At 52.9% G+C, this 16,966-nt stretch overlaps 1 protein-coding gene across 5 annotated transcripts in view; it reads right to left on the bottom strand.

Moving 5' to 3' along the window:
- B3GAT1 (beta-1,3-glucuronyltransferase 1) overlaps positions 1 to 14,245 on the bottom strand; it is a 34,383-nt gene extending 20,138 nt beyond the window's left edge. For 3 of the 5 annotated variants that reach the window (XM_042034300.1, XM_042034298.1, XM_042034302.1), the window contains exon 1: positions 13,523 to 14,244. The gene's annotated coding sequence lies outside the window, so the exon portion shown is untranslated. Of the gene's footprint in view, positions 1 to 13,522 lie in introns of all 5 variants that reach the window. The other 2 variants (XM_042034299.1, XM_042034301.1) reach the window with 1 other exon arrangement.
- Positions 14,246 to 16,966: the final 2,721 nt, after the last annotated feature.

Genomic DNA, 16,966 nt, shown 5'->3' with positions numbered 1-16,966 from the left:
AAGCTCAGTTTCAGGAGGCTGTTTTTATCACTCAATATTTTCTCCAGCTTCACCTACAAACCACAGTCACTGCACTTGCCTTGGCTACAGAGCCATTCCTTGTGTTTTCCAACTGCCAGAGAAATTAAGGCACAAATTTTCCCTGACCTTGCAACTGCTGAGGCAAAACCTGACCCACTCTTCCTCCTTCCAGTCTGAGCCCTGTTGCCACAAATGGGATCAAGAACACGGCTTATCTCCCAGGAAAAAAAAAAATATTAACCAAGCTTCTCAGAACAACACTTAAATTTTAAAGCAAGCATGAGTAAAGTGGATCAAGGGAGCTCAACACAAGCACAATTAGCTGCTGGAACTTACTGCCACAGGATACTGAGAAGAACAAGAACTTAACAGGATTCGAAAAAGGATTAGTTGTGTATGTGAATAAACTGCATATCCAGAATTAGAATGAACCACCCACCAGTTTGGAAAACGTATAAACCCTTGAGTTTCAGAGCTTCAGCCAAATTTTAACAAGCATCAGAAACTTTCTCTTCTCCAGATTAATCCCCCCTCCATGGTACAATCAGGACAGGACGTGTGGTGGCACTGCTCTTATGCTGTGACACAGTCCCAAGATTCCACTGCTTTCAACAGCAAGGCACATCTCCTGGGAAAGCTTTGAAAGATTGGATTCATTGTCCTAAACGTGTTCATTTTCCTGCACAGGTTCTCACACTGCAGTCATCACCACAGTGCCCAAATGCTGTTTAGATTTCTCTCTAGCTACAGGCACTGCACTTCCTTTCCTTGTTGCTCCAAAGGGATCTTTTCCAAAGCTGGAAAAGGCAGGAGTCCTTTTATTAAGTGATTTTGGAAAGGGCTGAACCCGAGCTTTGCAATCTCCTTGTGCTAAGCAAAAAACGTGTCACACACTTGGCACCAGCAGTGGAGAGGTTGCTGCGGGTCCTGGATGCCGGGAGAGCCTCACCAGGGAATGCCATCAGTTATTGGGGCCCTTTCTGCTTCCAAAGGATGCTCTGCTCTGCCAGGATTGGCAGCGCTCTCTCCAGCCAGGAAAGCTGTGGCTTGACTCAGGTCTGGGAGGAGAAAGCCTCTCCAGCACCCAATCCTCCTTGATAAACGGCTGCACTTCGCACATGGCTTTTAAAAAGCATCTCCTCCGAGATGAAAAGCTGTTTGACTTACAGCCCACTTCCAAACCAGAGAGGCAACTGGGAGTTGTTTTTCTTTGGGAAGAGTTGGTGGATTTTCCTTACGGTTCCTTGTGGGTGAATGCTGGGAAAATGCTCCAACAATTAGCTCATTTAAGGGTTTCTGCATCAAGTCTCCTCATCTGGTGACACAAGACACCTTGAGCTGTCCCCTCTGCTCAGCTCAGACCACATCAGCACTGCCAGCATCAGACATATTCCCAGGCTCTCTATTTCCACCTCTGTGGTCTGCATTGCACTGAATATTTTGTGCACCGCTGACTCCCGTGGATCTGAAAAAGTGACATTAACAAAGGATGACCCAATTCCAACGTGATTGGGCTAAATTCCACAGCTTCATAATAGGCTTTGCATATGCTTGTCCAAGGGGTTTGAAGGCATGTGCTGCCACGTGACACCTCATGGGAAGAGGTGGCAGGTCAGAATGACCTAAACCTTACTTTTCCAGAGGAAAAGCCTCACCTTTCCAACCTGCAGGCCAGAAAACTGCATTTCTCCAGGATGAGCAAGGGTGAATCGTTGAGCCAAATGTGTCAAGGCTTCCTCTGGACATTCCTTTCTCCCTCTAGCCAAGGAAGCCTAACAAGCCAAACCAGTACAACACGACAGAAGGATAAACAGAGACAGACTGTGGTGCTCACTGATGCTGGAGCAAAGATTGCATCACCTGCACCACTCCACAGCTTCTGCTGGTGATGGCTGAGAGGCTTTTAAACTCTGTCTGATTTAATGGTGAAGGATTCTGTGGGTGCATCTGGAGCCCTGGGCTGGTGGGACGCTCTGGGAGCTGCCTCCCCTTACGCTGGCAAGTTCACAAATCCAAACTTCAAACGGGAAGAGCTGTGCCCAGCAAGCCACAGAGCCTCATTTTCTCTCCCAATGTTCTCAGTTCCAGACCTGGAGATGAGACTGCTTTCCTCCCACAGCCAGTGCCAGGGGGGCACAGCAGGGCAGGGCACACACCTTTGGCATCACCTGGGAGCAGCTCAGCAGACCCACAGCCACCAGCAGTCATTTTTAATTAAAGAGTTCTTCCCTACCCCTGGAAGAAAAGAAATCCTGCTCTATTTAAAATGAGTTATTAATAACCTGATTCTAATGTATAAAAGAAAAGGGGAAAAAGAAGCTCGCAGAGCTGTGAGCAAGTTTGCCCTCTCCCACTGCACAAAGCCACCACTGGGATCTCTAAACACCTTAAAAAGGGATTTAGTTTTTAAAAACACGATTATTCTCTTTTCAATAGCAAACATCAATATCTTAAAGGTGGTTTTTTTTGAAGCCTGGGGGGAAAAAAACATGAAGGCATCCAAATTCTCCATCACTTTTGGAGACAGCAGCTGCTGTAGGCACAAGTCCCTGAAGACAGAGCTGAAGTGGAAATTGCTTTGGAGCTGCTGGACGCTGTGCAATGTCCAGGCGAGGAGATGCTCCAGACAGGCAGCCAGGAGCGCTCCTTGCCCTGGGAGCACAGGGAGGCTGTTCCTGCCTGGGGGAGGCAGAGTGCTCCAGGCTGTGAATTCCCACCTGCATCTCCTCCCTGCTCCTCCCAACACGTGCTGCTCACGAGCTGGGGGAGCCTGGAAGGAGCTGCTTTGTATTTCAGAAGCACCCAGAGCAGCCACTGAGGGAATTTCAACCGAGGAGTGTCTGGGCTGTAAATTCACGTTTAAATTTCTGCCTTATTCCAAACCACCTTTTCACTGCAGAGGAGCTGCCGGGGCTCCCAGGTGAACTGCTGCACCCTGAGCCAGAGTCCTTGCTCCCTTCTGTCCCAGCAACACCGCAGCACACCCCAGCACTGCAGGAGCAGATTTATGGCACAGCAGTGCCAGTCACAGGAGTATTTCCTGCAGGTTTTCATTCCTGTGGCCTTTCAGGACAGGCCTAGCAAAGCTCAGCGTGGCACTCAGAGTGCCGCTGGTCAAGAAACCAGCCACAAACCACTAGAGAGAAAATTCCCAGCTGCCATCCCCGTTGGACAGCTCCTTTAAAGGGATGGGGCTCAAATCCTGATGCCTCTCAGTGCAGGGTCCCCAAACAGGGCACAGAGCCCGACAGCCTGTGACCTCTGCAGGAGTCACTAATGGGACTGAGGAATTAACATTGATTCTTTGATGCCATAGCGTGGAAAGGGAAGTGCGGGGGGGAATTCGGGATGATTAAGCAGATGCCCAACTATAATTCAGCAGCTTGCAACGCAATCAATCGGTGCTCGCAGCCCCGCAGTCCATTAGTGCAGCCACGAACCTGCACACGCTGCTTGGAAGCAGGAAGGTCATTTTTCAATTGTTTCCATTGGATTTCTGGTCCCTGCAGGAATTCTGACCCTGCTGGGCCTGCTCAAAGGAGCACTCGGGGCTTCCCGTGGTGCTCTCATCCTCCTTCCCTCCCCAACTCCCTCCCCAGGGAACACGAAGGCTTCTGCCTGCCTGGGAACCTTTGACGTGTCAGGATAACCTGGCCCATCTTCCATTTGAGAGGCATTTGGCAGGGAGCCATTCCTTCTCTTCTAGCAGCATAAAACCCCACGTGCCAATCCAATAAACCCGGAGCTACACCAGCATTGCCCGAGGAAATGGGATTTGGCTCTCAGAGGGAAAGGCACAGGATAAATGTACAAGTTTGTCCCGCTTCCAACTCCAGCCTGGTTCTGACTCTGGCTTCCCTGTGGCTGAGTTATTCTGGCTCACCTCACCTCAGCCTGCTCTGGAGATGAGGTGGAAATAGCTGCCTACTTTTGGCCAGGATCACAAGGCTCGAGGAGCTCAGAGGCTGAACACAGCGATGGGACACGCACCGACACCTGGGGTGCTGGCAGAGCCCAGCTCTCACCAACCCCATGGCCTGGAAAAGGTAATTTCTCTTAATTTTAGAATCTCTCAAGGTCCAAGCCCATCCAGATCTTCTGAAGGAGAAATGGAGGAGCCAAGCAGAAGCTGGAGACAGAGTGAAGCTGACAGTTCCACAGCTCATAACTCAGTGAGCACAAGGTTGTCACAGGAAGAAAAGCACTTATGGGTGCTGCCCCCTGCTCCCTCCCCAGCCCCTGCCCTTCTCAGGAGCATCCTCAGCCCTTGGAAAAGCTTGTCCTGCTTGGCCAAGCACCATCCTGCCACCAAACACTCCCTGTGGTGCAGAGAGTGCCGCAGCAGCAGGGAACCCTGATCTACAGGTGGCTGAGGGCACACACCCCTCGTGTGACACAGCCAGAGCTGCAGACGTGCCTGAGGGACACCCAGACTCCCCTGCAGGCTTTTAGGTGCAAGGTGAGGTGCCAGACAAGCCCTTGGGGAGCTCTGAGGAACTGGAGGGGTTTGTAAGGGCTGCTCTAAGAATACTGTAATCACGCAGTAATTATGGCACATCTCAAATCAACCAGGCAAATTGCAGCATTATTATTACGGCTGTCACCAACCTTGCCTGGCAGAGATCAGGCCGTGCCCGGCCCAAGGAGGCAGCAGGGTTAGGGAACATCCACAGAGCTGCAGCACAGCCCCACCAACACTCCCTTCAGGCCTGCCCAACCCACACCCTGCCAGCCTGGCAGCTTCCTCCTTCTTAGGACCACATCTGTACTTTCCTCAGCTGCATCTCAAGGTACCACACTTGATTAGTCAGGTTGATTTTACCTTTTTTTTTAATTAAACAACTATCTTCAAGCACAAGAGCGGCCCTTGTGATTTGATTGGAACTGTCAGTCTTTCAAATGTCATTCCTACAGATGACTAATCTTTAAAAACATGAGTTACTAAACTCATTGACTCAGTTGATAATGAGCCAGAGCAGAAATGATGCTTGAGACAGAGAGGGAGGAACCAGAGCTGCCTGTGCTCTGAAGGTGCTGCATGGGGCTGCTCTGTGGCTCGAGGGACTGGGGCCTCGGGGGAAATGCCAAGTGTAGGCCATGGAAATGGGGATGTGGCACATCAGTGAGGACATCTGGACCCTCCTGGTCCTCCCAGCCACCGCCATGTTGACAAAAAGAGGATTTTCTGTCTCAGTCTCTCTGAGTGTGCTGGTTCTCAGTGCGGAGTGAAGACATCTCTTCCCTCTGCCTCCAATGCAGGCTCCCTTTGGAACAGGTTCCCCTGAACTCCCTGATCCTCAGTTTTCCCATATCCACCCAGTGTAGCACACCTTTGGGAAGTATCCCAAGCTTTACAAGCTGCAAGTGCCCCACAGCATGAGCAGCAGAGAGGGGCACGTGCTGATCCCATCCCAAATGTGGATTCTTCCCTACTCCACAGGCCCTGTCCCCAGCCTGGGGTGCCAGCACTGCAGAGCTCCCACTCTGCTCTGTACCAGGATAACTCAGGCTCCCAGGCGAGTTATGAACCTGAGCATCCTCTTGCCTTTAGAGCCTCCTGGAACGAGAGAGAAAGAGCTGCCAGGCAGGGCAGGGGTAGCGCAGGCAGCACTAGCAAAAGACAAACGGGAGAAGGAAGGAGGTGCATGTGTGGGGCGATGGCTTCAGAGGATTGCAGCAAATCCTCTGCCACCAGCGGCTTCACAGCTGACAGATTGCCCAAAAAATGTGGAAACAGTGGCAGGGACAGAGCTCAGGTCCCCCTGCTCCCCTTCCACAGTGTCCTGCTAGTGCAAAACCCCACAAACGTTCAGCAGCAACAGATTTATGATGTGCAACGTTTCCCTGAGCCCAGCACCTGACAACAATTCCTGCATCCTCTCAATGCCACGGCCAGTTACTCCTCCACAAAGGGCAGAAATTGGCAGCTCCCCCTCCTCCCCTCCTTTGGGCTTCATTTATAAAAAGGCACCTTTTATCACCGTTCTTCCTCTTTCCTGAGGCCAGCCTGCCAGGCTGGAGGCAGAGACAGAATCTACACCTCCAGGATGCAGCCAGATCCCCCGTGCTGCCAGGGGATTCATCTCAGAGTGGTTTTATTCAGCTGTGCCCGCCAGGCCCCTTCTCAGTGCTCCTCTCTGAACTCTGGCTGCTTGCACTTGGGAGAATTTCAGAGCTAAAGGAACTAATAACTTAGAGTAACTAACTCCAAGGGAGATGAGGCTTCAAATGAGCCACCCAAGAGTGAGCTGAGCTCTCACGACGCTGCCTCACAGCCTCAGACAGAGTTGTCCTTTACCACGCAGATTCCAACTCATCTTTTTCATACTCCTCATTTTAGCACTTGTCATTTCTTTCCCCACTAAAAATCATGCCAGGAATGATGCTCCTTGGCCTGATAAACAGAAGCAAACACTTCCAGAGCCTTGCAGAAGGTCATTCCAGGAGCTGCACACCCTGGGAAGATGAATATGTCCTAGTCATGCCTGGTGAGCGTGCCTCTATTATAAGAAAGACAGTGGAAGAATTATTCATCAGCAGTGACTTCTGTGGCTCTAATCTCCATAACCAGCTGCTGTTCCTCCAAGTGGATCACAGTCCATCTGAATAAACCCTTGGCTGTCCCTACAAGCCCACATCACACGGCCAGAGCAGCCTCTCCTGGAGCTCTGCATCCCTGCAGCCTCCACGGGAACTGGGGATGGCAGGAGGGAATATTCCTGCCTCTCCAGGGCTGTAGGGAGCAGGCAGACAGAGAGTGCCATAAACTGGCTGGCAGCCTTTCAAGGGTGGCAGGCTTGTGCCAGATTATCCTTCTTTCTCTCCCAAATTAGAAGCAGAACGTGCCACTAGAAAGTCAGGTGAAGGCTGTCTGTCAAGGAAGAGAGAGGCTGCCTCTCAAAGCATCCTGCTCATCTGAGCACAGCCAGTGCCTCCCAAAAATCCCCACAGCTCTCAGGTCCAGCCTCTGCGCCGTCCCAAACCTGCCCTGGCAGGCACATCCTGGGTTGCTGACCCACAGCATAAACTGTGCTGGGATTTAATCACAGCACCTGTGATTTAAATGTGGTTCTCCTGCCATGGACACAGCCATGTGGAAGCCCCTCTTGGAGGCAGAGAAATGGCATCATTACAAATATTCACCTTCCCCAGCCCCAGAGCCCGAGCTGGGCAGTGCTGTATTGCACTAATATATAATACATTTTAATGTAAATATATACTTGTATACTCCTACTGACTGTAGGAGACACAACAAGACCAGCCAGGCCCCCTCTGTGCCCCAGTCACACGTGTTTACATCCAAACATCACCTCTGCCAGTTTTCCAGCCACCAGCCAGCTCCCAGTTCAGCCCAGGACTGCCTCACTCCCTGAGTCTCCCTCTCTCCCTCCTTCAGACACCCAGCCCCCTCGAGGCTCTGCCTCTCAGCAACCATCACGTGCATCTATTATTCAGGAGAAATACCAAGTTATTCATGAGCCGAAATAGGCTCCAGGTACTGCACCCAGCCTGACAAAATCCCTGCTCTGTTCCCAGCCTGGACTCAATGAGAGCAGAGCAGATCTGCCCTGGCTTGGATCCCTCCCAAGGGATTTATCTGCTCTGTGAGGGACAGGAGCAACAGCCCTGCCAGCCTTTCCCTCATCATTTGCCTCTTGTACCTCGGTAATGGCCAGGGCTCAGGGTCCCTCACCTCCTGCACACTCCACAAACTCCAACCCTTCCCTTGGGCTGGAGTTACAGCTCCCACATGGACAGAGGGCTGGCAGGGCAAGGAGGGCACGGGCAGCCATGTGGTGCCCAGAGCAGGACTGTGACTTTAATCCCAGACCAGGGACCCATCGATTCCCAGCTCCACAAACCAGCTCCTGCTTCCCTCCTTCCATCCAGCCAGAATCCAGATGTGGTGGTGATGACTCAATCCAGTTAATCCCTGCTCTGGGTTGGACCATGGCTCCTGAACCCGGTGAAGCACCATGAATGATTTCTCTCTGCATTGCCCCTCATCCACACAGGGAGAAAATCCTTCCAGGAGCGCTGCTCCCGTGCTGATGACACGACCTGGGCAGGAGAGGAGGAGCAGGATGCAACATGCAGGCTCCGTGTGCATCTGGTTGCACCGTGAGCACTCAGAGCCCTTCTGAAAACGAGCAAAACACACACAGAAAAGGCCCCAAATCCTGCACTGGAGCACCCCAAAATGCTGCAGCATTCTGATGCACTTCTGCTGTGCAAGGAAGGGCTGAAGGCCTTGGGGAAGTGCTTCCACAGGACTAATTCCTACCACAGGACTGTAGGGTGGCTTTTATTTTAGGGATGGATGAGGCTGACATGAGCTGATGCTGGAAAAAGCTCCCTTGGATGCACTGGTCCCAGCACGGTTCCAGGTTTACTTTGTGTGTCACAGATTCAGATGGAAAAACCGTAGGAGATCACCCAGCCTGTGGGGCCAGAGCAGTGTCACTCTCCAGAGTTTGCCTTTGCTCGTTCCCTAAAAAGCAGGACTCCCCCAAGGACTTTTCCCAGTGACAGCAGTCCTGGCCCTCACAGAGCCACCTCTGGGAAGAGAAATTCATTGGGACATGTTTCTTCTTTAGCTGTAGGAGCTGCTGAGCAGATGGAAAACACAAAGGGTGAAATCCAAGGAGTTCAGCCAGAACTCCAGGGTGGAATCTTATAGCCAGGTCTAAGGCGAGGTGAGCCAGGCACCCACCCCACTGTCACACTGGCACCCACACACACTCAAGCAGCCCCACTCCCTCACAGCAGCACACAGGAGCATCTCAGCCCATGCTTGGTGCCACCAGGACAAGAGTCTGGACTCTGCAAACTCCAACTTATCCAAAGGGAGATCCCTGTCCCCCTGATGGCGACAGGAGTGATGCTTTTTATTCACTGAGAGCCAGAGCGGGCCCCAAATCACGCTGGCATTATATTATGATAATGCTGGAAGTATTATAAATGCTCTGTGTGCCAGACAAATCCTGGAGCAGGCTTCCAAATCCCCTCAAAATCCCCTCTTGTGTCTCTACATTCATCCATTCATGAAATCCAGAGCAGAGCCTCAGCATCCATCCTTCTGCTCCAGGGCTCTTTCCAGCTGAATGGAAGGTGAGGCAGGCTTGAGCTATTTCTCCTGGATTAGCCTTTTTTTTTGCCTTTCAGGTGTGAAATCTGCAGAGAAACCTGCAGGGCATTTAGGAATGATGTCCAGCAAAGCAACTGAGACAAATCCCACAGCCCTCTCTCCTGTCAGACAGTGAATTTTGTCTCATTCTCCTGCTTCCTGCTGGGCCACAGGAGCAGGGAGGTCCCCACGGCAGAGCTTGCTGTCTTTATTCTTTTTGCAAATACCAGGGAGAGTTTATTTGGCCTATTTGAGGGGAATTCCTTTAGATCAGATGATCTGCACCCTGCAAATTCCTATTTTTTTTTACAGCTGGGCCTACCTGAACCGACACCCGAATTTTCAGAACATTAAAGCAAAGGGCTCCCCACCTTTTGAGGGTGAGCAGACTTCTCCCTCTGAGCCACAGCTTTCAATTCCCTCTCCGCTGCTCTTAAAGAACAGCACAAAAATCCCTATGCAGAAGCTTAGCTCTTGTCCTGGCTTTAGGAAAACAGCTCAGATCCAGGCAGGAGGGGGATCTCGAGCATTTCCTATTTATTCTGCTGTCACAGCCAGGCATATCACGTTGTGTTGCCCATGGCTCACAGGGAGAGCAGAGCTGGAGGGATTTCTGAGGCACCGCTGCAACTGGGAAATTGCTTCAAGGCTCTGTGGTACCCAGGCAGGGCAGGAACAGAGTGAGAACAACTGCACAGCGCTGTGCAGGGGGAAGGAATTCACTTCCAGGATGGAAAAAATGGGTGTGGAAGTGTGCTCCAAGGTGTTTTACTGCCCGGGAATATCTTTCTGAGCCTGTGAACAACCACAGTCCTTTGGGAAGTGGTGCAACCAACACACCCACAGAGGGAAAGGGATGAGAGTAGGAGGAAGGCTAAACTGGCTAAATTTTTGGGACAGAGCACTGAGAGAGCAGGAGCTTCCCCCCAGCACTGTGAATGCTTTGCCCACTCTCTCATTGCCTGGGGATGTGGAGTTCCCACTGGAAGCGGAGGAGGATGTGTTCCATAGTGACTAACACACCGTGGTACTGAGAGCACTTGGGGGTGTCCTCGTGTCTCCAGCAGGAGATGAAGATTAATTATGGGCCATGCCCCGTGATCTCCGCTCAGCAAAGCCCTCATCAGCTCCTGGAGGTGAATCCAGCCTGGTGTCAACTTGCTAACCCAAACACAAATGGCCAGGGATGCAGGGGGAAAAGGGAGAGCCTGTCCTCACCCTTCAGCCCTCACACTCAGCACAAGGCACTTCTGCCACCGCGGGAGCAAAACCCGGGCAGGTGACTGATTCGGGATCTCCACTCAGGTCTTTTCCACATGAAAAGACAACACATTACAGAGAAAAAGGACCCACGGAACAGCCACTGCAGAGGCAGCTTCCAGTGACATTGATTCCAGAAGCTTTGCCTCAGGGTGGGTTGAAGTCACACCAAATGCTCCTCCAGCCAAGCACAACTCACAGCTGCAGCCCACCTAATTTTTCAGGGCATGAAATGAAGGCCTGCAGGAAAGTGGAAGGTGAGAAAGCCACAGGGGGCACGGCCACAGAGGAAGATGCTGACCAAGGCTTGCTGCATCCCCAGAAGTCAGGGATCTTGCTGAAAAGCAGTCCTGGAATCCAGGCAGCCTCTGGCACTGCTTGTCCCTGCCAGAGAAAATGCACAGAGGTGCAAGAAAGGACCATATCCAGTCCTCCTCTGGATTCAGATCTGCCCACTGGGTTTTGGTTGGAGAACTAAAAATTGCTTCTTTGCACAACTTTTTTTGAGCCAGTAGAAATAGAACAAGGGCAAGAGAGAGCAAACCATCTCGAAAGACAAGTCTGAAAAATGAAATGCAGTATTTGCCCTGGTGTCCCTTACAAGACAGTTCTTGTCATTTCCCAAGGCTTCTGCTGTGGCAACAGGAGGGGCTGGAGGAGATTAAAGGGGCAGATGCCCTGGTTTGGGTTCAGAAAACATCATTCTGACAGGGAACAGCCAGCTTTGGCCAAGGCGAGAGCGTGTGCTCACACTTGGGTCCTGGAAGGTTTCTTGGTGAGCTTAGGCCAGATCTCCCAGAGCGTTGCCAGGAGGATGCAGCAGGGCTGAGGATGCAGCAGGGCTGAGGGTGTAAAACCCAACCAGCCCTGCACTCTGGAGGCACTCAGGAGGTGCGTAAAGGCAGAGAAACCCCAGAAAGATGCACGACAACACTTCAGCTCCAGGCAGGGAAGAGCAAATCCAGCATCCCTGAGCTTGGCTGGGCTCTGGAGGCACTGCCCTGATGAGGACAAAGGCACAGAGTCGCTGGCCTTGGTGGCACTGTGTCAGCTGTGACACGGACAGGGGGACAGCCCCTGCCAGGGTTGGGGCACTTGGTGTTCACCCTCCACTCTGAGCCACCTCGATGGGGCAGGAAACTTTGGGAAGCCAAGTGGGAAAGCTCTCTCCCTCTCCTCCTTGTGGATACTTGCGCTGAGGGAGACCCTTATGGAGACCCTCTGGAATCAAAACATGAGGCTTGTGTCCCCTGTTCTGCACCCTGCAAGCTCCCACTGAGGCTGCCAGGGCATTGCTGGGATTCTCACTGAAGAACCCAACAGTTTCCCTAGGAATGCCTGTGGAGGGGTGCAGAGAGGGATTTGTAATCCAGCTGCATGGAATGGGAATGTGCTCAGAGCCAACATCACTGACTGCACGTTTCTTCCTCTGCCTTCCCCACACCCATAAGTATTCAAACAGGAAAATAAAATTATTGATCAGCTGCTTTTCCATTATAGCAACACCCACTGTCCTGCTGGCTTTGGTCATTTCCAAAGCCCCTACCACAGAATTAACCCTCCTGGGAGAAATATTATTTCTAGTTATTGAATTCCTTCACCAGAACATCTTCTACATTCCTCAATGCCTGGAGGCTGGCAGAGAAACCAGAGTTGGGTGTTTCACACAGAAAGAAGATATTTTACCCATCTTTCCCCCAGTGCCTCCATTTTCCTTTCCACACCTTTTCAGTCCCATCCCTGCCAGGTGATCCAAGCAATCCCAGCCCCTGTAACCTTCCAGCCAAATCTTGGTGAGCCCATTCACTGAGGTGGATGTTCAGGGACACCAACAATCCAGACAAGTGTGTGCAGAGCAGTGCAAGAGACTCCAGAGTCTCTGCCAGTCCCTCACTTTGGGCCACAAACTCCCTAAATGTTCATCCAGGCTCTTACAGCGTCTGATGGCACTCTGGGGCTCAGGATTTCCTGCACTGTGCACACACCGGTGGGGACTTCTGGGACACGTCATTATTTAAGTAATCAAAACAAATGCTTCCTAGCCCCATGCCAAGAGCCATCAAGAAGCCCCTGAAGGCAAAGGGAGGAGGGGGATGTGGCAGACAGCACCGAGCAAATGGATGTTGCAGCAGCAAGATCCTGCCCAAGATAGTGAGGGATGGCCAGGCAAGACCTCTGCTCGCTGGGAATAACTGGGTAGGGCTCCACAGCTGTAAGCATCGGGCTCTCCTCGGTGCTTCCCCAAACATCTGGGCTAAGACACCTCCCACCACTGTTTGAAGTTGTGCTTTCTGCTCTGACTGAGAGAAATTCAGAGTTTCACAGTCAGAGACCCAGGAACTGAGTCAGACAGAGGCCCAGCAGGGAGAGGAAAACATCGTTTGCGGGCAGCTTCATTGATCACCACTGACTTTCTCCCTCACAACCACTATTTTCCATCCCTTCCCACACACACCCACTCCATAACACAACACAGAGACCCCTCCTCAGATGGCACAGCCTTGCTCAGCCATCTCCTGCTCCCCCAAAAGATAGCACTTGGGAAGCTTTTCCCTTTAAGCAGCCTCAAAGTTGGCTCTCAGAACTGCTGGCACGAATGAAAGGGATTTCAGTTCCCCCTCCTCCTGAATCCCATCCCTTTCTGTTGCGAAGAAAAAGCAGAGGATGACCAAGGGAAGAGAAAAACAACTCCGGGTCGCCTCTCACCTCCCTCCCCTAATTCTGCACGGATGCACAGAGGGGTGCAGGGCCGCTGGGGTCCCCGAGAGCCCGAGGGGAGCCCTGGGCAAGTGCAGGGCTGGGAGGGCGATGCTGGGAGCTCCTGGAGGCGAGACACGGGCGTATCTCCCATAACCCAGGCAGCGTTCCCCAGGGAAAGCACCTCGGTGTCCTCAGGAAGAGGGGGGGCAAAGTAATCTCCAGCACTGCAGCCCCCGGGACGCGCTCTGCGTCCTTTAAATACGCTGGGAGGGGTAGGAAAAATCACTCGGAGTCTCTCCTGCTTCCTCCCATTGCCTGCCCGCTGCATCCACACATCCACACACCCTGTGCATAAAGGATCTGTGTCCTGCTCGGCTCAGCCATGCAGCGCCTGCGAGAGGAGGAAAGAGTTACCTTATTCCCACAGCCGGAGCCGCCTTCTCTCTCCATCGTGGCCGGGAAGCTGCTCCCATTCACGCTTTAATCCCTGGGAACAGAGGCACGATTCAAAGCGGCTCTTCGCCCATCCGAGTGGGCTCCCTCAGCAACCTCCGCCTCCTTCTCTCCTCCCTTTTTTCCTCGTTTGTTGCGTCCGGCTTTGTGGTGGAGAGGGTTTGGGGTTTTTTTAATGTTTTCTGTCTTAATCCAGGCAGCAACCACGACGCTCCTTCATCGCGTCCCTGCCCGTGTTTCACTCGCAAAGAAACAGCCTCGGGGAGCTCCTCGCTCCTGCTCTGCCTCCGTGGAGCTCCGGCTCGCAGGTCTGCCTTCTGCAGCGTGGCGCTCGGGGAAAGAAAGAGAGGGAGAGAGGGAGGGAGGGAGGGAGGGGGCGAGCAAACAGGGAGGAGGAGGAGGAGGAGGAGGAGGAGGAGGCCAGCGGGATGCAGGAGGAAGGAGCCAGAGCGTGGCTGCTTTGTATCCAGAGCAGCGCCGACAGCCTCCCCCTGCCAGAGGAGGACCTGCGCTGCTAATGGTCTGTACCAATTTATCCCGCTCAGGCAGGGGCACCTCTCCCTGCGACAGGAGGAAAAGCCAGGGAAGGCTCCCAGATGGCCCCTTGAGGAATTGGTTCCTGCTCTCCTCACTCTCCGCGGCATCACCCAGCGAGTCCGCGGCCACGAGCTCAGCGGGAGCGTGGGGCTGGGGAGGGGCTGGGGAGGGCTGGGGGCGAGGCGAGGCTCTGGCCGGCGAGGGGCTCAGCCCCGCTCGGAGGGAGCCGGGACCCTGTGCTGGGTGCGAGGCGAGGCTCCCCTCCAGCCCCCGGGGCGGCAGGCAGAGCTCGGCTCCACTTTCAGCCTTTGCCTCCGCTCCTCTCTGCCCATGCCCGGGCTGATGGCTCCCAGATGAGCCCACCCGGCCTGTGGGAGCAGTGGGGAATATTCCTTACACCTCATCCCACTCCCTTTCCTTGTAGCACCAGCCATCCCCACCCAAGCACCCAGGTACCCCCATGTCCATCCTGGGGGCTGACCAAGGGTCCTGGCACCGGGCAAAGGGCAGCAGGAGCGTGATTTCCCATGGGAAGGAGGCTCTGGATGTGACTAGAGCTGCCCCTAAGCTGTGCCATCGGTACCCAGCCCAGCAGGCACACAGGACCCTTGTGTGCCCTCTGTCCATGCACAGGAGCACAGGGATGTTCCCTTCCTCCTTAGGGACCACTTGGAGGAGGCAGGGCAGGGAGAGCAAAGGTCCTATCTCCTGATGCTCCCCTTTAGTAGCTGACCCAGCAGGGCTGACTCATGCTCAGCAGCAGATTTCTCCCAGCTGGCTGAACACCACAGTGACTGTGTCTCCAAATGCCACCTGCACAGCTGGGCAGTTTAACCTGAGCCTGAAGTCACAGCTGAGCTTGGGGGTGAGGCACCTTTCACCTGTCCTGAGCTGCTTCCAACCACACCAATCCTCTCCAAGTGCCACCATCTCTTCCTGTTCCACAGTGGACGCGCAGAGATCCACAGGTACTCCCCTGCTGTTCCCTCTCTGTAAGGTTACAGTGCCATGGAAACCTGTAGGTATAGACAGATTTACTTATGCTTTACCAAAAAAGGAAGAACAAAGTAAAAACACAACGTTCCAGTGACAGGGGAAAGCTCCAGTGGGCAGGAATCTGAGATCCATCGTGTGGAGAAACCTCAGTGATCTTTACCAGGGATTCCCACCATTTTCACTGGACTTTCTGGTTTTGAACCTACAGCATTCAGACCCCAGTTTTAACTTGTGCATCTTCGGGGGATGCAGAGATTTCTGCTGTGAAATTTGGAAATCCAAACACGGCCCACAAATGATCAGCCATCGAGGCCCACTGACAAATCCCGGCTGCATCATCACAGGGACAGCAGCTCCCATATTCCTTCCTCCCGAAGTGGAACGAGCTGCAGGACTCCACACCACTGCCTCAGGTGGAAAGGAGCTTTGCTAAGCCTGGCAGAGCCTGTGCTGGACAAAGCAGGGAGATGATGCCTCCAGGCCACGCTGAAGCGCTGTCCACAGCGATGCTGGAAGGAAGGAGTTTTAAACAGCCTCTCCCTGCAAACTGCACCTACTCTGCGGAAGAACAGGATGAACAAGGACTGCCAGCCCAGAGTCCTTCATGCACAGCCAGGTAGCTCCTGCTCAGCCACCTCCTCTGCAAAACACGGCAGCTCCTGCAATCAAAGGGAACGTGGCCTTTTTTTGTCCTTGGTCTCATTTTCTGCAAGGTACCTAGGGAGAGATCAGCTCCAAAGACTCCTTGTCTGGGAATTTTGTGCCAGCTCAGCTGATACTAAGGGTTTCACTGAGCTCTATGTCTATTAAAAATGCATAATGTCCACTTATATCTAAAGGGTGGATTCAGACCCAGTGCTTTTCCAGCGTGTCCCAGGCTACCCGCTGTTATGGCATGCTGGAGATGGAGAGGAAGGATCTGTCCCTCGAGGCCCATATCAGAATAAGAAAAGGGCACACTCACTGAATATTTCAGGGCTGGGTGTGACAGGGGGGAAAAAAAATGAGAAGAGACATAAAAATGCTCCTGCCACAAAACCTAAACACATAAAACTTCATGGGGGAGGGGAAGGAGATGTGCTACACCTGAGATTTATAAAAATTAGGGGTGAGCAGTAACATTTCAGGCTGAGCCCTGCACCACTGTCTCTGAAGACTCCCAAAGGTGGAAAGCATTGGGAAAAGTATCAAGGAAGCTCAGGAGGGACACAGAGACACACACAGAGGCATTGCTCATCCCCGTGGACGAAAACTACAGCGTGACGCACCCAGGGCTGCTTTTTGTGATCAGAGCAGCAGAACAACCGTGCAAAGACACTGCTCTGACATTTCCCAAGGTTGTCCCTTTGAACCTTCACATATCCACTTGTCTGCACACTGGATGGGGGTGTGCCACACTCCCGGGGCCAAATTCCACGGGAGGGCCAGCAAGAGGGGAATGGGAGGAGAGGCTCAGCCAGTCCTCCCGCAGGATCCTGGGATAAAGGGGGCAAATGTGCTCCTGGCTGGATCCAGGCAGCTTCACAGAGGATCGCTGTTGACAGCAGTGTGTATAAACAGAGCAGCATTTCCCTGCTCCCTCCCCCTTCTTATTATAGCACAAAACACCCCGAGTAAAATACATACACACAACAATCCACTATAAAAGGAAAACAAAGCCCGGAGCGTGAGCACGCACACGCAAGCACAGAGACACTCTGCTGGAGAATACAGCATAGATCCAATAACTTAAATGTCATTTTCTTAAATATTAATGTTGTGCTTCTGGCTAGGTTTATGTAAGGTTTGTTACCACAGGGCTGAAGGCACACGGAAACCTAGAGGAGATGCTCCCAGCCCCACACCCTGTGCCTGCCCCAGCCACCCCGGGGA

The sequence above is a fragment of the Corvus kubaryi genome, unplaced genomic scaffold (genome assembly GCF_017639235.1).
Source record: "Corvus kubaryi isolate FWS band 111438036 unplaced genomic scaffold, C.kubaryi_AGA036_p1.0 37367, whole genome shotgun sequence".
Lineage (NCBI taxonomy): Eukaryota > Metazoa > Chordata > Aves > Passeriformes > Corvidae > Corvus > Corvus kubaryi.
This window is presented reverse-complemented; position numbering and strand designations above follow the sequence as displayed.